Here is a 9,277-nt window from a genome sequence, read left to right as displayed (position 1 = left end):
CTGGTCTCCAGAAAAATAATAGAAATCTCTGATGCTGGCTGATTCAGCAGAAAAAAATGAAGCAGCAGCAGCACAGGCAGGCTGGAGAGAAGACGGGATAATGCCGAAAGGGTGCAGCAACTGAACAGGTGGCAGAGAAGCTGGTGAGTTGGAGTCTGCAGGCAGTAAAGTGGAGATTGCCGAGGGTCAGGCTAAGGAGAAGAGAGAGCGTATTTTGAGAGAGAGAATGAATGTGTGCGTGTTTACAAGTGTGTACGCCTGCGTATGAGCGAGAGTATATGCTTGCTTATTGTTAAAAAAAAAATGAGCGTACATGATTGAGAATGAGAGTTTGTCTGCTGGGACAGTCTACACATCTTCCCTGCTAATCTCTAGTAATTTCAGGGTGACCAGAATTGAGATCTTCGTATTGTGCTATGAAGAGAACATTGCAAAAGCTGCACAGGGAAAAGATTTCCTTTAAGGGCTGATGTCCTGTATACAAAAGGACAGAGAAGAATGTCTTACTTGATCAGAAACCAGGGCAGACATTTCCTTCCTGCTTTCCCTCTGAATTCTGTAGTTGCTGCGATGATTCGGGCTGGTGATTTTCCTGTTCCTGGTCAGATGCTGAGAAAGATTAATTAAACAGGAAGAGGCTGGGTTGATTCTTAAGGCCCTCAGATAAAGTCCTTCCTCTCCTCTACAGATTTGGGGCTGGGGTTTGCAGGGATTTCTAGTCCTTGGCAGGCAGAAAGTTTCTGCTTTTATTCTTTCCTGCTCTTTGCAAGTAAGAGAAAGCAACGGAGCAGGCGCAAAGCTCCCAGCAGAGGTCAGGCTGGGGAGATCCCGCCTCCTTAAGGTGGATCGATAGCGAAAATATAATTGTGACCGGGGCGGTGGAGGTAGGTGATTACCTTTTCTAAAGGGGGCATTGCCACTTTAAGAAATCTCGGAAATCCTGACAAAATGAGCTCAGTATGGTCAAAACACAAGGATTTTTTTAAATTCCATTTTACAAGCAGTTCAAAGAGAATTATATTCATATACTGTAGATATTTCCCTGTTCCTAGTGGGCTCATAATAGAAGTATGTATCTGAGGCAATACAGGATACAATAACTTGCTAAAGATCACAACGAAGGGCAGTGGGATTTGAACCCTAGTTTCCCTTATTGGTAGTTTACTGCTCTAATTAGTAGGCTACTCCAAACATACATGCCAATACAGGGTTTGGACGCGCGTTTTCGACGCGTAATAGCGTGTCGAAAAAGAGCGTCCAACCCCCCCCCCCCCCCCCAAAACTAATAGTGCCCGCAACATGCAAATGCCCTATTAGTTATTCCCACGCGATACAGAAAGTAAAATGTGCAGCCAAGCCGCACATTTTACTTTCAGAAATTAACGCCTACCCAAAGGCTGGCATTAATTTCGGCCGGCACCAGGGAAGTGTACAGAAAAGCAGAAAAAACTGCTTTTCTGTACACCCTCTGACATAATATCATAGCGATATTAAGTTGGAGGCCCCAAAAGTAAAAATTAAAAATCAGCCCGCAGCCCGCCGGCATCTGTTTTCTGAACCCATGGCTGTCAGTGGGTTTGAGATCCGACGCTGGCAAAAATGAACATCGGCTGTCAAACCCACTGACAGCCGCCGCTCCTGTCAAAAAGGAGGCGCTAGGGACGCGCTAGTGTCCCTAGCGCCTCCTTTTACCGCAGGCCCTAATTTGCATAGGCCACTCTCCTGAATCGTGCGCCCAGGAGAGTGGCCTGTGCGCTTGCCAGCTCTCCTACGTGTTTTTCTGTTTCGGCCTGATAGGGAAGTAACTGCAATGAGAATGAGGGCAGCAGCTCGGGGGGGGGGGCAGAATAAGAGGCAGTTCAAGGAACTGAGGGGCAATTTTCTCAAGCAGGAGATATGAGGATAATTTTCTCAGGGTTGGAGGTATGGGGATTTGGTGGGTGCAATTGGGGTGATTTTCTATGGGGAAGGTGTGAAAATGATTTTCTTTGGGGGGGGAAACTCTAAGCCCATAAGAACATGCCATACTAGTTCAGACCAAAGGTGCATCAAGCCCAACATCCTGTCTCCAACAGTGGCCAAATCCAGGCCACAAGAACCTGGCAAGTATCCAAAAACTAAGCCTATCCCATGTTACTGTTGCTAGTAATAGCAGTGACTATTTTCTAAGTCAACTTAATTAATAGCAGGTAATGGACTTCTCCAAGAACTTATCCAATCCTTTTTTAAACCCAGCTACACTAACTGCACTAACCTCATCCCCTGGCAACAAATTCCAGATTTTAATTGTGTGTTGAGTGAAAAATAATTTTCTCTGATTAGTTTTAAATGTGCCACATGCTAACTTCATTGAGTGCCCCCTATTCTTCTATTATCTGAAAGAGAAAATAACCGATTCACATTTATCTGTTCTAGACCTCTCATGATTTTAGACACCTCTATCATATCCCCCCTCAGCCGTCTCTTCTCCAAGCTGAAAAGTCCTAACCTCTTTAGTCTTTCCTCATAGGGGAGCTGTTTCATCCCCTTTATCATTTTGGTCGCCCTTCTCTGTATCTTTCTCCATCCCAACCATATATTTTTGAGATGCAGCGACCAGAATTGTACACAGTATTCAAGGTGCGGTCTCACCATGGAGCGATACAGAGGCATTATGACATTTTCCGTTTTATTCACCATTCCCTTTCTAATAATTCCCAACATTCTGTTTGCTTTTTTGACTGCTGCAGCACACTGAACCGACAATTTCAATGTATTATCGCTTTCTTGGGTGGTAGCTCCTAATATGGAACCTAACATTGTGTAACTATAGCATGGGTTATTTTTCCCTATATGCATCACCTTGCACTTATCCACATTAAGTTTCATCTGCATTTGGATGCCCAATTTTCCAGTCTCACAAGGTCTTCCTGCAATTTATCACAATCCGCTTGTGATTTAACTACTCCGAATAATTTTGTATCATCTGCAAATTTGATTACCTCACTCATCGTATTCCTTTCCAGATCATTTATAAATATATTGAAAAGTACGGGTCCCAACACAGATCCCTGAGGCACTCCATTGCCCACTCCCTTCCACTGAGAAAATTGTCCATTTAATTCTACTCTCTGTTTCCTCTCTTTTAGCCAGTTTGTAATCCACGAAAGGACATCGCCACCTATCCCCTGACTTTTTACTTTTCCTAGAAGCCTCTCATGAGGAACTTTGTCAAATGCCTTCTGAAAATCCAAATACACTACATCTACCAGTTCACCTTTATCTACATGTTTATTAACTCCTTAAAAAAAGTGAAGCAGATTTGTGAGGCAAGACTTGCCTTGAGTAAAGCCATGCTGACTTTGTTCCATTAAACCATGTCTTTCTACATGTTCTGTGAATTTGATATTTAGAACACTTTCCACTATTTTTCCTGGCACTGAAGTCAGGCTAACTGGTCTGTAGGTTCCCGGATCACCCCTGGAGCCCTTTTTAAATATTGAGGTTACATTAGCCACCCTCCAGTCTTCATGTACAATGGATGATTTTAATAATAGGTTACAAACTTTTACTAATAGATCTGAAATTTCATATTTTAGTTCCTTCAGAACCCTGGGGTGTATACCATCCGGTCCAGGTGATTTACTACTCTTCAATTTATCAATCAAGTCTACCACATCTTCTAGATTCACTGTGATTTGGTTCAGTCCATCTGAATCATAACCCATGAAAACCTTCTCCAGAACGGGTATCTCCCCAACATCCTCTTCAGTAAACACCAAAGCAAAAAAATTGTTTAATCTTTCCGCAATGGCCTTATCTTCTCTAAGTGCCCCTTTAACCCCTCGATCATCTAACGGTCCAACTAACTCTCTCACAGGCTTTCTGCTTCGGATACATTTTACAAAGTTTTTACTGTGAGTTTTTGCCTCTACGGCCAACTTCTTTTCAAATTCTCTCTTAGCCTGTCTTACATTTAACTTGCCAATGCTTCTGTATTATCCTATTTTCTTTTGTTGGATCCTTCTTCCAATTTTTGAATGAAGATCTTTTGGCTAAAATAGCTTCTTTCACCTCACCATTTAACCATGCTGGTAATCGTTTTGCCTTCCTTCCACCTTTCTTAATGTGTGGAATACATCTGGACTGTGCTTCTAGGATGGTATTTTTTAACAATGACCACGCCTCTTGTACACATTTTAGCTTTGTAGCTGCTCCTTTCATTTTTTTCTAACTATTTTTCTTATTTTATCAAAGTTTCCCTTTTAAAAGTGTTCTGCGGAAGACCCACAGCGTGGCCCTTCACCTTCTTACATGGACTCCAGCTCCTGGTTCCTCCTCACTGGCAGCGGTGGGCTGCCGCCTCTGACCTCGGGCCGCCTCCAGTGCCTCCATCTCTGCCATGATCCCCAATGTTGCCAGTCAAGATGCCATTGCTCATCAGGCCTCTCCGTGTGGTCTTGTTCCTGACCTTCGTTGTTCCCGGTTCCTGTCTATGTTTTGGACTGACTCTACGGATATCGACTTTGCTTTGTTTGACTAGGCTACAGCCTACCTCCAGACCCAGACCTCCGCTACGCCTGACTACTCTACTGCCTATCTCCAGACCCAGACCTCTGCTATGCTTGACTACACCAGACTTCTCCGTGATCAGACCATCACCTTGATTGACTACGCTTTAGACTTCTCCATGTTCAGAATTCTACATTGCTTGCCACGACTTCCACTTGCCGCCGGTCCTGATCCAAGCCTGTCTTTGACGCCTCTCCTAGCCTATTTCCTGGACGCGGACTTATCAGCCTTTGGCCTATCTTTGCTCGAGCACCTCTCCGTTCCATTGGCGCCTGAGTTCCTGTGTGTGTGTATGAGAGGATGGAGGGGATGTATGTGTGTATGAGAGGTTGGTAGAGATGTATGTGTGTATATATGAGGGTGTGTGAGCGCATGTATGTATATATGAGAGAGGTTTTATGTGTGTGTCTATGAGGGAGAGTGCATATATATATATATATATATATATATATATCTATGCACCCTCCTCCAATCTACTGCAATCTCAGGAGGACTGGAAATCTAAAGTTACCAGGTATGGAGAATGGGAGATTTTTTTTTTTTATCCTTGTAAGTTTTAATTATTGGATTCGATGTATTTGCTGTTTTGAAATATTTTATTAGTGTTTGGTAATATTTTAAACATTTTTATACATGTTTTTAATTGGCTGAATTTATCAGCAGATTTGACATTCTTTTAATTGATAAGTTTAATGTTTTATATTTCTTAATAGTGTTTGCATTGCTTACAGAGTTTGGCTTCTTGTGATTTCCAGTTCAGCTTTTGTCTCTACATTTCAATTTATATTTTATGAACTCTTTATTCTGTATTTGGTGAGAGTCTATCTGTATTTTGCTGGCGTGACTGAGACTTTAGGTATTCTGCTAGCATGTAGTTTCTGTGTAGGGATTTAATCTGGCTTTAATCTGTTTTCCTAATAGGAGGTGTATTTGTATTTAGGGCTTGATGTAATATTTGCAGTATGGCTTTTTCATAGGTTGAGTGCTGGCAGTTATGATATGCAAGGCTTATTATAGTGGAATTAAAGTTCAGTTTATTCCTGGCTTTCTGTGGGCCAAGTCCACACCCAGTGTAATTTACCATAGGCCTAATACCATATGGGATCCAATAAACCACCTTGATTGCTATGAGAAAGGTAGTTTATTGTCTAATAAATTATTTTTGAAAATGTGTTTTTGCAGTGTATGCCTATATAATATATATGTTATTGTATGATATTTTTACTTTAGAAGATTGTACTTTAAAGGTCTATTTTCCATGTGCATTCTGCCTTTTTAGGTTGGGGAAGTTAATACATTTTAAAATGGAAAAGAATGCATAAGTTTTAATTATGTGAAGAGGGGAGGGAAGGGGAATGAAAGGCTGTAAGGTTTGTCTAGGGCAGCTAATATCTTGGTACCAGCCCTAAGAGAGAGTATGTCACATACACAGACTCCCACCATTCTCCAACCTCTCACACCCCCAGGGGGCAGATCATGGAGAAGGGTGGGAAGCAGGCAATAGGGATTGGAGGAGTTCTATTTCTAGACCCAGGAGGTAGGCCGCCCCAAAACATTTCTCCAGCGCCCCCTAGTGTGGACACCGAAGACTGAAAACAAAAAAATAACAGGCCCAGAAACTGAGTTTGCAGTGGGCTGCAAACAAGGGAAGCCAGGGATCAAATCCTATTGTCATTCCTTGTGACCTTGGGCAAGTCACTTCACCCTCCGTTGCCTTCCCCCTGCCCTGGCCCTCTGTGATTTCACCTGCACCGGGTCCTGGGGGGGGGGGGGGGGGCAGCACCATTTCATCTTTTGCCTCAGGCAGATTGCCTTCAGCTGCCCCAGGTTCTGGGGGTCTGTAGGATTTTCCTTCTGGAGAACATCATAGCTGGGAGCTGGACACAGGCACAGGCTGGGAACTGGATACAGGTACTGGCTGGTCTCAAACCAAGGCAAGGGCAAGGCCTGGGAAATAGATGAAGAACAGGACTGGACAAGGACAGGTCTAGACAGGCAACAGGAAACAAGAGAACCCAATAGGGCACGAGACTGGACAAGGGATTCCTGATAGGCCCGGAGGCCGCAAGGCAGGATAGGTAGGCCCAGAAGGCTACTGAGCAAGGTAGGAGAACCTAAAAGGGTATAGAACAAGGCAAGGAAGCCTGGAAGGCTATAGAGAAAGACAGGAAGTCAAGATAGGCTACAGAGCAAGGCAGGAAACCAAGGTTGGCTATAGAGAAAGGCAGGAGGCCCAGATAGGTCACGAGGCAAAAGGGGAGGCCTGGGTAGGCCACAAGGCAAGGCAGAAGGCCTAAGTAGGCCACAAGGGGATGGAATAGCTCCCCTATGAGGAAAGGCTGAAGAGGTTAGGGCTGTTCAGCTTGGAGAAGAGACGGCTTGGGGGGGGGGGGTGGATATAAGATCATGAGAGGTCTTGAATGAGTAGATGTGAATTGGTTATTTACACTTTCAGATAATAGAAGGACTAGGGGGCATTCCATGAAGTTAGCAAGTAGCACATTTAAGACTAATCGGAGAAAATTCTTTTTCACTGAATGCACAATTAAGCTCTGGAATTTGTTACCAGAGGATGTGGTTAGTGCAGTTAGTGTAGCTCAGTTCAAAAAAGGTTTGGATAAGTTCTTGGAGGAGAAGTCCATTAACTGCTATTAATCAAGTTTACTTAGGGAATAGCCACTGCTATTAATTGCATCAGTAGCATGGGATCTTCTTGGTGTTTGGGTAATTTCCAGGTTCTTGTGGCCTGGTTTGGCCTCTGTTGGAAAGAGGATTCTGGGCTTGATGGACCCTTGGTCTGACCCAGCATGGCAATTTCTTATGTTTTTATGTTCTTAAGGCAAGGTATAGCAAAACAAAGCTGGCCAGGTCAAAGAGCCAAGGTGAGTCAATGAAAAGGCCTTGAGGGACAGGACAGGCTAGGTTAAGTAGGACTGAGGCATCAGGTGATTAGTAAGGAGGTAACTTGCACAGCTTGGAATGGTACTTGCTGAGGACCCCTGGTGGAGGGGAAATTGTGCAGTAGGCAGAACCATAACAATGGCCTTCTTTACCCAGTATGAATGCAAGTCAATCATAATCTGATTTTTAAATTCCATTTTTCAGCACTTCAAAACAGGTTACATTCAGATACTGAAGTTATTTCTCTGTCTACAGAGGGCTCATAATCTAAGTTCATACCTGAGGCAATGGAGGGTAAAGTGACTTGCCCAAGTTCACAAGGAGCAGAAATGGGATTTGAATCTTTGTCTCCTGATTCAAAGGCTGCTGCTCTAACCACTAGGCTACTCCTCCAACAATGCCAGTAAACCGTACAAATCTCCTAAAGATCTACAGAAATACCTGGACATTTTGAAGATATTGTTCCTGATGGTTACTTAATCTTTCTCCCAGAGGGAACTCACTTATATTTTTCTCTGCTTGTTCCTTTAGTGAATGTCCTCCTTTGCTGCAGTTCCAACTATGGTAGCAGTCCTAGATGCTTCGAGTGTGTGTTGGTAGGCCTGTTATTGCTACAGGCTTTGCTCACCTGCTATTACAACTATACCCCTGCTATGCCTTTGACTGTATAGAAATATAATGTTTCTATTAGGCCGTATTTTTTCATTTTGTAATGTAGCAATCTCTGGGGTTTGTTGTTTTTTTTTCTCTAGGTGATCTGAGTGCTCCAGATTGGCAACAGATTTTGCTTTTTCCTATTATATCAGTTCGGCAGGAGTACTGAGCAGGCCACTATTTGACCCACTGAACCCTACTCATTTTTTTTGTGCTAGCACTTGGAATTGTTGGTGCTGTATTTTCCCCCCACTGCACCTTTTTCTTGTGTATTTATTATTTAGATTTCTGGTTTCTTTTTTCTTTCACTGGATCTGAGTCTTATTACTTTCTTTTTCACAATTCAGATCAATGCACTACTCTGTTGGTTTATCGCAGCTGTGCTTGTATGCTTTCCAGCTTACTTTCATGATCGCTACCGACCTAAAAGTTCTTTCTTTAAATGTTAATGGTTTTATTCATTGTATAAAATGGAAGGTTTTGTCCCATTTTAAGTCTCTTCACCCTGATTTGGTCTTTCTACAAGAAACCCATCTGTTTCATCATGAATCTCTGAAATAGTCAGCTGAGTGTGCTTCAGCAGTCATAAAAAACAAACAGATTGTTAGGAATTATTAGGCAGGGAATGGTGAATAAAACAAAAATTGTCAGTCCAACTTAGGTTTTGTGACGCGATATACTGAGTTGGCCCACTGGAAACAATGAGACATAAGTGTGACTCCAAGACGAAGGGAAGGGGGGGGGGGGCAGGGGGGAAATTAGTAGGAGGGAATGAGTGGGGGTGGGGGGGGAGAGATATACATGCACATGTAAAGGAGCAAATGCAGTTTGTTGGCTTCTTGTACTTGCGGGCTGTAGAAGTGTTCATACAGCCCGGATGTTGTGTTTTGATATTGCTCAATAAAAACCGTTTATACATAAAACGGAAATTGTCATAATGCCTCTGTATCGCTCCATGGTGAGACCGCACTGAGTACTGTGTACAATTCTGGTCACCGCATCTAAAAAAAGATATAGTTGTGATAGAGAAGGTACAGAGAAGGGTTACCAAAATGATAAAGGGAATGGAACAGCTCCCCTATGAGGAAAGACTAAAGAGGTTAGGGCTTTTCAGTTTGGAGAAGAGACGGCTGAGGGGGGATATGATAGAGGGGTTTAAAATCATGAGAGG

The 9,277-nt window shown here is 43.1% G+C and overlaps 1 long non-coding RNA gene across 1 annotated transcript in view; it reads left to right on the top strand.

Annotated features, from left to right (window-relative positions):
• Window positions 1–800: 800 nt before the first annotated feature.
• The window catches only part of LOC115087236, a 38,480-nt gene continuing 30,003 nt past the window's right edge, over window positions 801–9,277 (top strand). The window contains exon 1 of the long non-coding RNA XR_003855467.1: window positions 801–884. This is a non-coding gene — a long non-coding RNA (uncharacterized LOC115087236). The remainder of the gene's footprint in view (window positions 885–9,277) is intronic.

The sequence above is a fragment of the Rhinatrema bivittatum genome, chromosome 3 (assembly GCF_901001135.1).
Source record: "Rhinatrema bivittatum chromosome 3, aRhiBiv1.1, whole genome shotgun sequence".
Taxonomy (NCBI): domain Eukaryota; kingdom Metazoa; phylum Chordata; class Amphibia; order Gymnophiona; family Rhinatrematidae; genus Rhinatrema; species Rhinatrema bivittatum.
This window is presented reverse-complemented; position numbering and strand designations above follow the sequence as displayed.